The 18631-nt window shown below is 40.0% G+C and overlaps 1 protein-coding gene and 1 long non-coding RNA gene across 4 annotated transcripts in view; one reads left to right on the plus strand and one right to left on the minus strand.

Moving 5' to 3' along the window:
• opcml (opioid binding protein/cell adhesion molecule-like) overlaps positions 1–18631 on the minus strand; it is a 264962-nt gene that overhangs the window by 153353 nt on the left and 92978 nt on the right. The window lies entirely within an intron of this gene.
• LOC119475613 lies at positions 2523–16184 on the plus strand. The gene is made up of 3 exons (XR_005203836.1): positions 2523–2635; positions 4725–4728; positions 16175–16184. It is a non-coding gene; the product is annotated as an uncharacterized LOC119475613 (long non-coding RNA).

Below are 18631 nucleotides of genomic sequence, written 5' to 3' on the forward strand. Positions count from 1 at the left end.
CATTGGCTTTCACCACGCTATGGGGCGGGTGTTTGGTCAGCATGTTTAGTTATGCCTGTATGGTTGAAATCGTGTCGTGCCCCTTTGACTTTAAGGGAGGAAACTCACTGTTGTGCATGATTGCACTAAAAGAGCGTGTTCATTGAACATGCTTGTGTTTTTGGTGAACGGTGAAGGGTATGTATCCATACCGTGAAAGTGAGCGTTGTTACCTCTCGAGACAGTGGCGCTCACGCACTGTGTGGCGGCATGTCAGTGCAATCAAAGGGGCGGAGACAGACATCCTCAAAGTCTCGAAAGTCACACAATTTAATAATGTAAACCCGTCTGCGGCAATTTAGACGCTCTCAGAGCAACTTCTCCAGCCGTCTGTTCACTCCGGTACAGTAGGGAGGAGCCAAGGTCGGGGTGGGTCAAACACAACACCGATCACATAAGAATATGATTAAAGTGTTTATTGCTCAGTCCTAGTCCTTTGTGTGGAATGACAATCAACACGACACTTTGGGATTCTAATTATTAGTATTAGAGTATTTCATTATAGCGAGGTGAAAAGCCATCAGCTTGTTGAATGGCTTGTTATAGATCCACGACCACAAATACTGGCTCACAGCTCAGAGCATTATTTATTAAAGTTGTTACAAAATCACATCGTACTAACTCTGTAATGATCCATGTTGCTTATCCCGTCACTGTTAGTCTCCTCAGATTAAAACCAGCCCGTAAACTGGTGTTATGTTGGTGTAGCATGATGGGGATTACCTAACTCATTAAGTCTTTATTCCTTTTCCCAAAAACATCCAGGCGGTAACTGTCTTATTATTTCAGTATATGATATAATACATGGAGTACCATATGATTCAGAGTTGTTATTTTAAAGGTCTCATATTGTAAAAAGTGAGATTTATAGTGACTTTATATTATAAAACAGGTTTAAGTGCTATATAAATACTGTTAAACTATCAAAATGCTCAATATACGGAGAAATACACACAGCCCGTATTCATAAATTGTGCGTTTGAAACAAGCCGTCAGGATTTCTGTTCATTTGTGATGTCACAAATATACAATATTTAGATCATCACACGGTTTTAAACGTAAAAATTCTAAATGTGTTCGAGTTTATTTCCTGTTGCAGTGTATGTGAATAACATCAGCTGACAGGAAGTAAAAATGGACACACACCATTGCCTAGCAACGCAATTCCATTGAAATGCACTAAAACGGAGCGTTTCAGACGGAGGGTAAATACAGGGATATTCAGGCAGACCATATGAGGAAAATAAAGGTTTTTTTTAACATAACAGCATGTAAACATGTTCTAGTAGGAACATAAAATATAAGTATGAACCTGAAAATGAGCACGATATGGGACCTTTAAGTTAATTTAGAGGAAGATAGAGCCCAGGGTTTGCATTATGCATTGTGTTTGGTGGTTTGCTTGGAGCATTTGACTACTTAAAGCTTCAGTAGGCAACAAGTTTTTGGTATCATTGGATTTTATTGAATAAACAATTCAATAAAACTATTTGTCAGAAGCCTGCAGGTTATATTGCCAGTCTCAAAGTGTCATTTTATTTTATAACAGAACAGGATAAATGTTCAAGCTGACAGCACATGTTGAGCTCCACAAGCTTGTTTGACTCATCACAGTGAACAGCATGTGTTATTTATTATAAAGCGCTTTGAGTGGTAGGAGGACTAGACAGTTACGACATAATTGTAAGTCCATTTACCATTTTATGACTGGTAATATAGTTGATTAGGGGCTTTTTTCCAATACTGCTTCGGAGCATCTTTCCTACCTTTCCGATAGGACACAAACACACCAACAGCAATCAATCTGAAAACCTATGGTTTGATTTGGAAAACATGTTTGCTCGTTTGTCAGACTCAAAACCCAATAGTTTATTTCTATAGGTATCCATGGAAACAACTGAGTCACCAAGCTGCCAATGTTAGTAATTGGCCAATCAATATTGCTCACTGTCAATTTGATTCTGTCAGTTCCTCTCTACACACAGGGACAGAACAAGTCTGTAAACCCTCCACATGCAGTTTTTGTTCTTTGAACTCTTTATTTGGTCCGCCAGTGCCCAAATTGGTAATTTTGCTTATTGTGATGGAGTATCTTCAAATTCTTCATATGCCTAAACTCTGTATAACCTAAGCTAAAAGGTTATATAACTCAATAAACTATAATAATTGACAAAAGTATTGAAATTTTGTCATAATTACAAAAAAAAATTGAGATATGCTCATTTTAAAGAGCAGAACAAGTGCAAAAGCCTTTTGATCCTGTGTGCCAAGCATGTAGGAGAACTATGGTGGACACCGTGAAAACATGAAAATGTTAATGTCCCTATAGAGCCAGTGTTTGGTTTGTCCGTTCTGGGCTACTAGAAGTATCGGATCCGTGTCCTCAAAGTCCAGTTCGTTTGATTAGTGTGAACGCTCTGAACCGTACTCGGGCACGGTTCATCAATCGGCGCCCGAGTCCACTTGAAAAGGTGGTCCCGGTCACGGATCATGTGTGCTCGGGTATGGTTTGTATGTAACGCAAGTAACATTAGCAGTCAGGGAGTAGTTGTGAAAGGGCAGGCTTTTTTCAACACCGCCGGTCTCCTCCGATCATGTATAAAAGATATAAGACATAGATACAGACACAGATATAAAACTGTTTCATATTTATGTATGTATATGCACGAATATGTATGTGAACTGCACGGCCGTGGTTATAAAGCATGAAGGCAGGAGAGAGGTTCCTTAGAATATAAGCAGTAATAGGCGATGGGGTCGGGCGATATATGTTATTTTATTTATCTAATTTAATAGTCTGCCTCCGAAGAACGAGAGACGCTCAGCTGCTCAAAGAGAGTTAAATAAATAAGAGTATTTCAACCGAACCAGAGTTGGTGATTGTTGGAAAGACTAACGACGACGGTTTTGGTGAGTTTTATTTTGTTTCTGTCCAGTTTGAATGAAGTTTTTTTACGATGCTCCGCTACGTACAGCTGATCTCAACATACACAAATACACGTGGATGATGACGCAAGTGTACTCGGGTACGGAACAACTTTACTAATGTGAAAGCTGAGCGAAGAGGGGGGGAACAATCATACTCGGGCACGGTATGGATCAATCGTACCTAATGTGAAAACGTCCTTACTTTCAGGTGAAACATACTCATTAATCTTGTATTCCATTTCTGCCATTAAATTCCCCTAAATACTACACACTGGACCTTTAAAAGTCAGCATGACCTTTTTGAGATGGCCCGACCCGGGTGTAAATCAAATTTGGAAGGCGGGTAAGATTGTGCCTTGAAAATAAAATGACATCAATGTAATGATCTTGCTGTTCAACAAGCCCGCGGACAAGCCGAGACACGGAGACAGACAAAATCTGTGTTGCAAGAGAAAACAGAAAATTGTGGAATTAGATTGCAGATTGAATTTAAACTAGTTATACCCTAGCGGGGTAGCTGTTAATGTCTGGCTGGGAGCCACCTGGCTACAGTAAATCACTTCAGGAGCCACCCATAATTGTCTGTCCAGAGTGTTATACTTTTCCATATCCAATATTATTTGCCCCACTTCCACACCTGTCAATTACAATTTGAAAAGAATATTTCCTGCAAATTGTGCTCCGATTGTGTCACTGAGTATCATCTGTCACCTGCCACACCTATTCAGATACTCTTCCTCCCATTTATCAAAACAATGGGGAACTCATTTGGAATAAACTGAAACATTGGCATGGCTCAGTTGGTGCATTTAATGGGTCAGCAATAATTAGAATAGATGGATCTCTGGTCTACACACACACACACACGCGCACTTCTTGTTTTCCTCTGTTGGGGTTTTGGTCAGTGATCCTGACAGCGGCCCCGCCTCACCTTCTTCAAGCTTTTATATTAAGTTTGAACCTTCACTTCACTGACTTGAATGTTAGCTCACCTGTGCTTGTCAGGTGTTAACTAAGCCGTTTTCTACTTGGTGGGGTCATCATGTCAGTCCGTATTTCTATGTTCTGTTTCTGCTATTCTCGTACATACTGGGTGATGTTGTCACTTGACCTTCGGTTGATTCTGAGGGAGCATCTGGTATCTTGTTTTTTATGTGTTTGGTTTTGAGGGAGTGAAAGTTTTTTTGTCACTAACTATCAGTATCAGAGATCAGCTCGGGGGAGAAGTAGCCTGAAAGAACCTCAGAAAAAGCAGACACTGGGTCTATGCTCAGGGCTTTGTTAAAGAACCCTGCCGGGAAGGTGAAAGGGATGAAGTGAAGTTACAAGAGTACAGAATCCAGGGTTTGTATACCTGACTGAAAGAAGCAATTAAAAACCTTCAGTGTGTCTCCTCAGACAGCCCACACAAGGAGGCTGATTTTCTCCCAGACCTGAGATGACTAGGTTTAGGAAGCCTATGTTAGCCCCGTTGCAAAACTTAGAACTGAATCTAAAAATGAGACACAGGTCATAAATAGGGAAAGCTTTCTTTAAAAGAAAAAAAAAAAGCCCTTGAAAGGCAGAAAATCTTGTAAGAACTCCAGAACAGTGTGAGTCATTTGATTAAAAAAGATCCGGCTTTAGATGTGTCCCTCGGAGTCCTCAGCGAGAGGCTGATAAGCTGGAAGGTACATGCACATCAGAAAGGCATTTGTTCCTTTGGCTTCCTGATTTCATGTTCAACAACATGATTCATACACTTAAGGGAGTTTTAGCTGTGTGCTCAGTGGCTCTTATGAATATGGGCCAGATGTGTGCAAGCAGAACAAATATGACATTGTATCTATAGAGGAGATATAGGAGAGATAGAGGAGATTATGTCATCTTTATTTTCTGTGTAGGTACAAACTGCGTACATACACGTCTCTAACCAACTCCATTTAATGATCTAGTTTCATAAATAAAGGCCGTGACAGCCACATGCTGTTCATGGGTTGCAACAGGGTTGACAGCCGAAATAACATGCAACTACAATCCTATAATATACTTATCAACATTTCATAGATGTATAAAAACCGAAAGGTTTAGCTTTCGGCATTTCTTTCATGTTTCTTTCCTTCTGAGATTCTAGACATGAAATACCTTTTTTTATTAAATGCTTGATTAATGTAACCTTTCTGCTTTTTATCACATCGGGGTGAATGTGAAGTGAAGTGTGCTTTTTATAGCTTGTCTTTAACCCTCAACTTCATATTTTCAAGCACGTTTTACCAAGTGATCATTATAGTCTATATCTTCCTTATGGCTCACTGCACTCGGAGCCAACCATTAGGCTTTGGTCTGACTGCCAAGGCAGCAGGAGTGTGAACGGTAAAGGTTATGAGGTGGCCTACACGAAGAAATGAATTAGATCCTGTCAGGCTTATGGGCTTATTATTTAGACTAGGTTACCGTCCTCCCTCACGCTGAAAATCTACAAAGGTTAATCACATCGAGATGCATCAAGATGTGTTGCTAGGCAGAAGGAAATAACAGCAAGAAGGATAACAACCGAAGTTATCAGCATCCTGCTGAAAAATGATGTAAACCTTCCTTTCACAGTCCCCTAGTATTTACCCAGTAAATGAATGCTACATAGTAGTATATATAAGGGGTAATTACCACTGGCAAATAAGTAGGTAAATACAAAGAAACTACAGCTGAAGTACTCAGGAAAACCTTCACTATTACACATCAATTCAAATAAATTCGGTGTTGTGATTGGTTTAGGTTGGGAATAACTGAGATATATAATTGTGTACTTTCTAGAAAACAACCAATTCTTCAAAAGGGTATTGGGATAAATGACATAGTCTAGTCACCGGCTTCATCTGGAGCAAAAGAAGACTCTCCAGAGAGAGAACTCAGCAGGAGGATGCGGGGGTCCCAAATTTTAAAGTAATCTATTGGTCTTTTGTAATGTAAAATCTTGGTAGGACCCCGCAAACTCCACATCTTGGCGCTCCCTGAAGAAAATGTAGTTTACCCACATAGATTACAGGATTTAATTTATGTGGGAGTTCCCCTCAAACAAGCTCAAATGCACTTTGGTCCAATTATTGTGGCACTATCATACTCCAATATTCCACAATCATAATTTGTTGCTTGGTGTTCGGACAGTGGTCTACCCAACATGGTCAAACAATGGAATCTGAATATAGTGAAGATAGTTATAAAAACAAATTGCTAACATTTAGACACGTGTGTGTATGTGCGTGTGCATGAATGCAACTAAACCAACCACTCCCTTCTAAAGTGAGTGGTAATGAACTGAACTGTTTTCCTTCTTCCCCCTTCCTTCCCACTTGGAAGCATTGAACTCTGGAAACTGAAGGAACTGATTTTATACAGCTTATTTAAAGCTGAAGTAGGCGAGATTGGAGCAAATATGATCAAAAGAAGCTATTTTTATAAAACGGTCGCTATATCCTGACATTAGTACATGAAACTGACTAAACGGTCAAACTAGGCAGCGCTGATCAAATCTGAATCAATATTCCGTTACTGTAATGGTTCTTTGTGTTGATTGCATGAGAAAATGATTTTTCCATTACAAATAATATGCAAAGAACTAGGTGATACCATGGAAACAAACAAGGCTTTGTTTAACAGTACAATTTCAGTTTACTTACTGAGTAAATTTCAGAAACATCTGAAAGAACAGACCCGGTATTTAAGAAGATGTATGACACTAGAGGAAAACGGTTCCTGCAGAGCTTGTTACTAGGTAACAATTATATAGTGTCTAAGGTAAATCTAATAAACCCATTATAATTGAGTTTAGCCAACAACAATAACTATAAGAAAAAGCAATTTCTTGGAAAGTACTATCTGAATTTCTATAAAGTGCATAATAAAACTTGGGCTCTTAACAACATAACAAATACTTGGTCATTAGGGACTGTAAAAGGAAGGGTTTCCAAAAGGGTCTCAATTCAAGGCTAAGTCCTTGTCAGATAGCACGACTCACCATTTTTTGGTTTTTATTTTGTTAGAATATTACTTGTTCGTTATTCAAACATTGAATGAATGAAAGCCTCAGAAGTATCCACTAGGACCTTAACTTCAGTTGTAAAAAAATGTGCTGTGGTATTCAGCAGCATGACAACAATGACTAACCATGATGAGATAAAAACAGGCTGACAGAGAACGAAGGACATTCTTTAAAGTTATTCTCACCCTGAAAGGTGTCTTAATACCAACACTAGCCACCTCAGACTGTTTATTTAATAAAAATGAATACATAAAAAAATACCAGCTATCCTTGTAAAGGCATTCCTTTTCGGTTTTACTGCGGGAGATAAAACAGCTTATTACTGGCCCCTACTGTGGTACATAGCTGTATAAAATGTATTCTGTGAAGTCTACTTCTTATGATTTGCCCTCTGCAAAGAAATCCAAAGACAGGAATCAAAATATGTGAGTCAAACTCAACACTGACCTCCTCAATTATACATCATCTTCTCTCTTGAGTAGTGTGGAGTTGGCACTTCAGCTTCTCTCTCCGTTAACATACTGCACAGCGTAATGAAAGCACACAGTAGAGAGGCACATGGGATTGTAAAAAGTGCCTTGCAGGCAGTGTAGTAACTTCTGTCCTGCACAGATGAATAATGTAGTAATCAGTAAAGTTATGCACAATAACTGGTAGTCACTTAATTAACAGGCATCTTTAGAGAGCTATTACGAGTTATTATAACATATTATATACACATACACATTATATACAGTACTGTACAATATCTAAACTTGTTTTGTTTGGAAACGTTACATGGACAAAATACATTTCACCACATGTTCAACACGGCTTGATAAAGGCAAACAGCACAGAAAACATATTACATCTTGACAGCTGTGAGTTGCCATGTTTGTTGTTTTTGTTCATAATGCTAATTTTGGGGGAGTGTCTTTGGAGGGATGCTTGAAGGGACGGACTGTCAGTGTTGCTGACTTGGAGACTTTCTCTCTAAATTTAGGGACTTTTGGAGCTCGTGCTGCTAGCTATTTTCACTGGAAAGTGAAAAAGAGAGAGAGAGAGAGAAAGAGAGAAAAAGAGAGAGAGAGTGAGTATGTCTGATGGTGAGTATGAAGTCAGCAGTAACCTTATAGCTGTGAACGTAGCAGCGTAGTGTGTGTACAGTTTAGGCTATTTTACAGTGAATAAATCGTACAACTCCTCAAGACCCAATCCGAGTTCCCGTCTTGTCTTGCCACCAATTGAATAAAGTGAAGTTAGCAACAACTTTGGCCCAAACTCACTTAAGGTGCGCTGACCTTTAAGGTGGACCAGCTATTCTCAATTTAGTTTGGTAGAACGGCTGCTGAGTCAAGTGTGACACCCAGTATTAAATCTCAGTATATTGGTCTGGTCCAGTGTTGGGCTTAATATCAAACCGGTCTGAAAGTACATCATCCCAACCCTCGGTATCAGATCAGTAATCTTTATATGGAGACTTGAAAGTTGTTAGTTATTTTAATATTGGATTACATTTTTTATTTATTTTTTTTGTTTCATTTAAAAACACTGAATATTATTATTACAGCACCAGTGAAAATGTTATATCGCAATTGATAATTGCTTCTTATGTAATAGATGATGGTACTGCTTCATCTGCATATTAATGCAGTACATTAACTTATTAAATTATGAACCCACTTGAAAAGACATTTCATTAGATTTCATCACATTATCCAGCAGTTAGAAATGATAAGCTGCTTCATGGTTTATGGTACTTTTGATAAAACAGGCCGAGCTGTTTATCGTCGGGCAGTATCAACAGTTATTGTTAACTTTGTCCAAGACTGAAACAACTTCCCAGCACGCAAGTCAAAGGAAGTTGTTTATTTGGACACAGATGATGGTGAGTACCCAGGAGAAAGGTCATAGCTTTTACTATTATGGGATAATATTCTTCCAAAGCGACAGACACACAGAGAGAGATAGAGAGAGAGAGAGAGAGAACCGGTCTGGTTCAGGTGGACCATTTCTGATAAACAAGAAAAGCTTTCTGTTAAATTGGCTTTATTGATTTTCCAAAGTTAAATAGTGTATGTCAGAAATGTTTTACAACAGCTTCTTGGTTTTTCCTCCTGTCGGACTTCCATTTATTATCGAGGCAATAGCGCCACCCAATTTCTCTGGGTGACAAAGCGGCGATAATCCACAAGTTAGAAAAGTGGCTGTATGACTAGACAGTCACACACTGAGTGGAGAAACAGCACAGTACTGTTCATATGGATCATTCAGCAGCTGTCACTTTAACAGACAGCACTAATCGTACTGGCTGAATTATTCTGAGGTAATAATTGCTTGCACTCTGCCAAAAGAGTGACTAGTTTACCCTTTTCTGAGGGACTGCTTTGTGATGTTTTCTCTGCACTGCCTTCCATCAATTCATGTTATATTTCCTCACATACAGCAGGTCTCATTGAGATATTACATGATTTGATATATCACAAAAGCTCATATAAAAGCTGCCTAACACTCTCCTCTACACCAACACTCACTGTCAACATGCCCTTGACCACGGAAGTGAACTCCCGACTGCTCCGCCGCAGCTCCTCAGCGGCCAACAGCAGAAGATTGCAGCTGCACAGGGCAGCTCTCTATGTGAATGCAGTTTAACTGTGTGAACGTGAAGCAGGGTCTTATAAAAGTTGCTGTGCTGTGAAAAGTGAAAGCATTCTTAGCCGGTTTCCCTTTGGATGAAGATGAAGACGTACCGGATTAAGCTCTGGATCTTTGGTATCAAACTTTTGGAAACGTATTCATAAACGTTGATTTAGCTGCCGTTATCACTTTACATTTAGCAAACTGGTTTGTATTAGTTTTAACATAAAACAAATACATTGAATAATGCAAAAGTAAAACATGGAATTAAATAACCATTCACTTAGATTATTAAATATTTCACAGATGCAGAAATTCACAACATGAACATGACTCCCAAATGTGATTAACAGTGGAGAACGTGCAGGGGGGAGGATCGGGGATCAATGTGAAGCAAATCAATTCATTACAGCCAGTGGTTTCAGCCACTTATTTGTCTAATGTGGTATGACATTCTTCCCAGATGACTCCTTGTCAGTTTTATCCATATTAATGAGCACCATCAGCTGGCAGACTGAGACAAATTCCCTCCTCCCTTCCTCGCCCTCAGACAGTGAAATCTGGTTGCAATAATAAATCATGGGCACTTATTGATTTCAAAACTACACGCATTAAAGATGTGATAGCAATGAGAAAGAGTGTGGAGCAAAGTTAGACTGGGAGGCTCTAGCATATGATGGACATCTGACTGCTAGTCTCCTGTCAGAATCTGAAGGCTAATCAAAATGTCTTTTACAAGTTGCATGCTAAGAAAACAGACAGACTTAGCCGGCCTCCAAGTTTCCAGTCAATAAAGAAAAAAGAGTTGGTTTCGTGCAGTTTTCGTTGATTAATACCGAGGGCAGATGGGAGCGCCACAAATGGTCTTAGAGAGCGATAAACATGTTGCTAATCTGAACATAATCACTGTAATGCACTCCCTGGTCCATGATAGACATGTCCATGTAAAGGCTCTCGCATTGCGATCAGATCGTATAAGCTAAGGCTGCCGGCCAAGTCCCGTTCCACAGCCATATTCACTGCATTCTGCTGCCAATTGTCTACTGTAGCTGCTTGGTTTAGTTGAAATTGCTCCGTCAGGATTAGTTCAGCCTCATCACTGCGCTGCCCTTACAGAGCACAATATAAGAACAAAAATATTACGTCAACTCTATCCTTGATTCTAAGTATAGCTCAGCTGCACTATACTTGAGGCGGCATTGGCCAGGGAACAGAATCAATGGGAGGCACTTTTCTCTGCCATATTCCTTCATTAGGGGGATCTGTTTCGTTAGAGGGCCGACGGCCGGGATCCAGGTCCCGAGGAGAGGCGGGAGGATTAGGAATGATTTGTCTGGTCGCGGGAGGCCAGTACTTTGTGTTGACAGATGGTTGGAGACATCTCATTTCTGAAATGAGGGAGATCTCGAGTGGAACGGACGATGAGCATGGCATACGAGATCTCAGGAGCTGCTTTAATGCCCACCAACAGGACAGCAACTCATATGGCATTACTTAAATGTGAAAGCTTGCAGTAATGAACTGCCAAGGTTCAGCAATAAGCAACAGTGTCCTAAAATGAGGGAAAAACTGCAATACTATAATCCAGTAAGTCTGCATTTTGGTTTCCACATTCTCCTCGGCGTACTCTGATGTGCCCCTGACTTCTCTGACCCTTAAAATGCTCCAAGCTTTCTAGGAGTAACTCGTTTACCACTGGATGAGATGCCCTACTTTATCAGCATCTGATAGTCAATACATAAATAGCCATTACTACAGGAAACAAGAGCATATGAATTCCCTTGTCAGCTCTACACCATTCAGCACTGGGGAGAAGTCCTTTAATTTACCAGCAAAATACAGCTGGTGTCAAGAAATGTAACAGCCACCACACTGATGGTTAAAACTATAAACCCTAACGTTAACATTATTCACCACAAAGCACTCGCCTCCTCCTTTTTTCTCTGTTTCCTCTGTTCTGGCAGATTGGTATATAGAAAAAGAGTCACGGTTGAATGCCGCTGTACGAGGTATTCCAGGATTTAGCCAAGATTCATGGACATTACAGTTTCCAATATCCCGTTAGAAACCAAGGTCCTCCAGCAGCAGCCCAATATTGAACGCCCGCACATTGGCCAGCAGGATGCACGTCGTACAATTACCGCACACCAAGCCATATAATATGTCCGATATGTGCATGCAAATATCTCCAGAAGGCACCAACATCACAAACACGGCTAAGGGGCTATGGTCAGTGACTCAAATTAGCTGAGGTACCAGGCTCTAAACATGTTTATTTCTGCTTTAATTGTATCACTAACCCCCGGACTCCGGTGCATCTGGAGGTGATCGAACTTCATCATGATTATATCTGCGATTTTCAGTTGTAAAAATCAAACATGGTAATGAGAACAATGGGCAGCCTCTTCATCAGAAGGCAAACAATTAGAGTCCTTCACCACCCCAAAGAAGTATTATGCACTCTCCAGACTGTTAATACCATCTGGACCAGACTGAAACAGACTCAGCCCTTCTTGGTCTGATCAGTCATGATGCCTGAATCATAACTATAATCGGCTCAACAATCATAATGTGTGGTCCTGGCTTTAGGAAACCTTTAAGGCTATTTGTGCCCATATATAGAGTCAGTGCTGGGCTATACGAGGTGGATGAGAAAGAGGGATGAGAATGTACTAAAAAGAGGAAGGAGAAAAGTAGGTAGGAGAGTGAAAGTAGTAGAGCGTAAATTGCCTGGCAGAATGGAAGGTGTTGCTGATGAGTATTAATGATATCAGAAAAGTGCAGCCAAACATGCACAGGGAGGGGACAGCAAAGACATGCTGTAATGGATGTGGCTGGCTCTCATAAGTGGAGGATCTAGTTGTACTGCAGCACGGCGCTTGGGCTCCTGGATATTAAAAATTAATGACTATCTCAGTGATTTACGACAACACAAAGATGCTGAAACCCAACCTGTGTAAGATGGATGTCTATAGGGAATGCTGCTGGAGAACGGGACACACGACATCCAACCCATCTTCAGGTATATATCCTTTCAGTCTACCTGGTGGAGTGAGCTACATTAGAACTGTGGCTAAGAGGAAGAGCGGGTCGTCCACCAATCGGAAGGTCGGATCCCCGGCTCCTCCAGTCCACATGTCGAAGTGTCCTTGAGCAAGATACTTAACCCCTAATTGCCCCTGAACGCTGTGCCATCGGTGAGTATTTAGATTAGATCCTGATGGACAGGTTGGCACCTAGCCATCAGTGTATGAATGTGTGTGTGAATGCTGACGTGTAGTGTAAAAGCTCTTTGAGTGCTAGAAAGGCGCTATATAAATGCAAGTCCATTTACCATTACTGCTTCACTATTATTATTGAGAGTTATGAGTCAGTTGAACACGCTGTGATTGTTTGGCTAGACAGAACTGAGAGACTCTTTTCAGAAAGTCTGAGCTCAACAGCCTCACTGTGTTACATTACCCTCACTTCAGTCTTCCATGACATTTTACCACTGCACTCAACGCTGGGCTGGTGAAAGATGATTGAAAAACGTACACGTGTGTGGTAATGGTAGAGGTGAACAGTGCTTTTTTTCAAATTAGGATTTACTATATATATTATATATACTATATATATATATATATATATAGTATATATATGGTCCTGAAAATAAAATATATTGTAGTGATGATGTCCAACTGCATCTGAGAACTTCACTGCACATCTGAGGGAAAATTAGCAAGTTCTGACACCACAGTTGGCAAATTTCCCAGATTCGCTGAGCTCTAACGCTCTAACACTCTTTTATATAAGCAAAGTGCAGCATGCCTGCCACGGTAGTCGGTGTTACCGGTGTAACCCGGTGCTTGGGCATACACCGATTACATTACTTCCCCGCCAACGGAATGTGTCTGCTCCGTACAGCAGCAGCAGCAGCAGCAGCGTCGCAGCACAGAGAACCAAGACTCAGATTTCACTTGGGATTCAAAGTGAAAAATTGCCTATTTGGCAATATTTCAGATTTAAACCCAATGCTAACAGGGAACCTGATAACGTTAATGAGGCAATCTGTAAATTGTGTCTCATGAAGGTAGCAGCATCTGGAGGCAACACCTCTTATCTACATACACACCTCCAAGCGCAACACCTTTGGATGCAACCGGAGCTGATGGCGCAGCGCGATTCAGACGCCACCCAGAAGCGACTCTCTGCTTAAAATCGATTAAAATATGTAATTGTGATTAATCGCACAATTGTCCATATTTAATTGCTATTAATTGCAAGTAATCACAATTTTTTTATCTGTTCAAAATGTACCTTAAAGGGAGATTTGTCAAGTATTTAATACTCTTATCAACATGGGAGTGGGCAATTATGCTGCTTTATGCAAATGTATGTATTTATTATTGGAAATTACAAACACAAAACAATGGCTATTATTGTCCAGAAACCCTCACAGGTACTGCATTCAGCATAAAACAATATGCTCCAATCAGAACATGGCAAACTGCAGCCCAACAGGCAACAACAGCTGTCAGTGTGTCAGTGTGCTGACTTGACTATGACTTGCCCCAAACTGCATGTGATGATCATAAAGTGGGCATGTCTGTAAAGAGGAGACTCGTGGGTACCCATAGAACCCATTTACATTCACTGATCTGGAGGTCAGAGGTCAAGGGACCCCTTTGGAAATGGACATGACAGTTTTTCCTCATCAATATTTAGCACAAGTTTGTAGCGTTATTTAACGTCATTCCTGACAAGCTAGTAAGACATGGATGGTATCGATGGATTCCTTGAGTTTAATATGGTACCAGTATCATCACTCTCGCTTTAAAACTGAGCATACTACAATGTAAAAATCACAAGTTGCGTAAATGTGTTTGAGCTGGACCGAAGAGGCCAGACACAGTCATCCAACGTAAAAGATCAAAGTAAGCACTCACACACAAAAATCGAGCATCATCGATTAATATCTTTTCTTACAAACTGTCCGGTGTGATCAGTAACACCGCTGTTGACATTGGAAAAATGTCCTCACTGTAGCATCCCTAAAGAGCGGAGTACAAAACAAGCTAGCAGCTTCTCATTTTCAGCCGGTAATGACCGTCACTTTCACCAGTTAAAAAGACAAACGTCACCAGCGGCAGGTCGTATCAGCTAAAAACTCATTAAGGCTAATTCAGTGACGACAGCCCAACATTAAACTTGGCTGTTGTTCACTCTATAACACCACTGAACTACTTCGGTATTTGGATCAAGTAACCTGTGAACAACAAGGTCACCATATGTAGTGTCTGCAGCTGTTATTGTGTCAGATACATATTTAATCAACATTTAGGTTAATATAAATTTCGGATCGGACTCGGTATCGGCACATACTAAATAATAAAGGACTCAAAAGACATCCCTTCCTTTCATGCCAAGTAAAATCTTTGTTTTTTACAGTGATATATGGACATATAGATAACATAAAACATATATCTAGTAACATGACTAAGTCAGAAAAATAAGTCGCTTCATTTTAACCGTGGATTTCCATCTCTATCACTATTTTTTGTTTTGTTTTGTTTTTGTATTTTTGGTTTACTTTTGATTTTGTTTTTATGAGGCTGAAGAAAAACTGCATTGAGCAGTGAGGAGACATCTGCGATTTATTTTTTGTCAAGACTGGATGGCTTTCTGAAAAGTATTGGTTAAAATGATACATAATCGTACGAGCATGAACAAAGAAACAAAGCTCACCGTGCTCATTCCCATTATCCGCCACTTAGGCTTCCCTTTGCAAGATGCCGCTGTCTGCTCATCATCCAGATAGCATTTTTAGTTGTAACTACCTTTTATTGTCGTCTGACTGTATCGCAGTGTTTCGGGTCAATGTCTGAGGCATGATTGAATAAAGGGACAAGAGCTACATGTAGGCAGCTGCAACGTACAGTATGTCATTATGCTTAACTGATCCAGACATATTAAACATAACTTACAATATCATTGGATCCTTTCTGTAAAGATTACTGAGAGATCAAGGCAGTGTAGTATGCAACATAAAGAATATTCTTCATTTATGTATTTTAAGTAACTGCACAATTTAGCTGATGTTTTTATTAAATATATATTCATTAAGATGTAATGCCCATTTGAAAACTCTGAAAGTCTAGATCCACAGACCTGTGGAAACCTAGTCAGTGAAAGCAGTAGCTTGCTTTGTCACTGAATTATTTAATGTGGCTCATATACTCTTTCATAAACTTTCATCTTCAATCTCAACCCAAAACCCTGGTGTTGTGTGCTGATCTGAGAGAAAGAAAAAGCATAAGGGGAAAGTACATAAGAGTACGTCATGGGGTGATCCCGACTAGTCGACTATTCAATGATTCAATCAAAGGAGCTTCATTCAGATGCCAATCTCACAGTCTAATCACCACGCTGGCGGAAAAACGTGGTTATGAAACAAAGGATCATTCCCTTCGGGCTACATGGGGGTGCTGAATGTTTCATGTTACATACAATGCTTGGTTTCTCCCAGTAAATCATGATATATAACCTATTTTGGTATAATTATCAGCCTATTAATAATACTGTTAAGCCTATGAGACCCGCCCGCGACCCCAACTGACTTTATCTTTTACTGCCTTTGTCTTTTAGAGGCTCTAGTAGGTTCAGTTTCAGGGCCACAGTGAAGATACAGATATCATTAAAACTTAAGGAATCCATTGCTCAAGTCATGCTACCATGTCGGCAAAGAGGCTAAATAACGCTCCAAAGTCTGCCTAAGTTTTAGCGAAGAAAAACTGGCATGGCTTTTTTCAAAGGAGTCTCCTTGACCTCTGACCTCCAGATATGTGAATGAAAATGGGTTCTATGGATACCCACGAGTCTCCCCTTTACAGACATGACCACTTTATGATAATCACATGCAGTTTGGGGCAGAAACCATGCAGTATAAATGTGTTATATTTTTGCCGATTCTAAAATAGTGTTGAAGCAGAATATGTTGATAGATAAAAAAAGATATTTTTTCAATACTCGATAATAAATAATTCAAGAATTTTGACTTTTGGACTGAAGACTGAGAGAATTACAGAGAAGGTGGATTTCATGCAATGTGTCTGTAAGTTATTAATAATAATAATTAATGTCAACATAATGAATGAGGTGTCGGACTATTTGGTAAAGACCTAATCATATATGCCTAAAGTGCATACACAGGACACAACTTTTATAGTTTGAGTTATAGTTAAAAGTGTGATTACTTTCATTTTTGATATTTCACACATACTGTATGATATGATGAATACTGTGGGCCTGCATACCTTAGTGTGATTATAAGTGACCCTCCAAAGGTCAGCCACAGAGTTAGCAATGACAAGGACTGAACTGTAGAAACAACTGGACATTCAAAATTGGTAGGAATTCAATTAAGAAATCAACAAATCTAAATATTCATTTTTAACAAACAAATCTTTGGCCTGAAAAATTTTGCACAAACTTAAAATATCATTCATTGCCTGAAAAGTATATCATTTAAAGTAATTTCACATTATAGATTGCTAATTGTATCAGCATTATAATCTGATATTATTTAATACCATTTAAAAATAAAAACAGTTATAGTTATTACCAGCTCTGGAGCCGGAAATACCAATAACAATTTTTTTATTGCTGAGATACTGACACGTTTTGCAACAGCACCACTTAACCTGCTGCATAAAATGTCACCAGTAGCCATCTGAAATATACTTTGATGAATCGCTTCAACACCAGGCATGTCCGTACGCCACCCAACCTCCCACCTTTCAGGTAATTAGAATTGGATATTTGATACCGCATCGACACAAATACTGGCAAACTCCCAGCCAATTAAAATGAATTATTCACAAAGAATCATGGATGGTCAAGATATGAATTCATTTACCAGTACCTGAAGGTTCACAGTCGATGTACAGATGTGCATGATGTGCATGATGTTTTGGCTTAAATCTGGCATCAACTTCTTTTTCCTGTAACTTGTAATATTATTTTCTTTCCTGGTGGGCTTCATTTCTGAAAAACGAGTAATATCACTACTGCTGTGTTGAATGATGCTAATTTTTCTGCTTAAGATCCTGTTGGCAGTGGCTTTCTTTATGTTAGAATGATTCTGCTTTGTGTTACCCATGACCGTCTTAATACTACAGCCCTGTAGATATAAAACCCTCGGACAGGAAATCACTCAGATGCAACAATCTTTCATTAAAACATATTGCCTGGATCACACTAATGTAGTTTTCTCTGGCCTAAAAAGCATTTAATCCTCGAAGAGCCTCTGTTAATTGGCTCACAACAGCCATGTTGGACTCCTGATCTGAGATAGAAACACTAACTGTGCCAGACTGGAATGCAACATTTATCGCTGTTTAAATCTCTCTTTTTTTGACAACTTGTCATGCTGTTTCACTCTCAGATAGATGTCACAAACAAAGATGGCAATGTGACATGCTGACCTTCAAATAACAGCAATGGCAATACAACAGATATTTCATCCCGGGCAAAATGCAGGTTCTGAACACTGTAATTTATTTGGAAATTAAGTTATTTCAGACAATATTGCAGCGCCTACCAATTTGGGCTGTCTACTCTTCCCATTATTTCGATCAAATCAGAGGTCGACACCGAAGCTTCCTCTCCCTGAGTGCCAACCTCACCAGCCAGCTGCCCTTCCAAGCTTCTGCATCACTGCCACTCGGGTGATGAGGGAGTCAGAGAGGCTCATCACAGGCGAGGCAGTGGGTCTTCACAGCATCAGCCCCAGGGTACTCCAGGCATGTACCAGTTAGCTGTCAAATGTGCGGACAATGCTATCATATACATTCTCCACAGGCCTTATTCCCACCCGCAGAAGCTGGGAAGCCGGTTGGAGAATGATGTCCTTTCATTTCTCCGGTGCTTTCAACACCATCCAGTCCCTCCTGCTCGGGAGGCGAGCATGCTTTCCTGGATTACGGACTGACTATAGCTCACAGACAGCAGGCAGCAGTTCATCTTCCTCCAGGGCAGTGTATTGGATACACT

Source organism: Sebastes umbrosus, chromosome 17 (genome assembly GCF_015220745.1).
Source record: "Sebastes umbrosus isolate fSebUmb1 chromosome 17, fSebUmb1.pri, whole genome shotgun sequence".
NCBI classification, from domain to species: Eukaryota; Metazoa; Chordata; class Actinopteri; order Perciformes; family Sebastidae; genus Sebastes; species Sebastes umbrosus.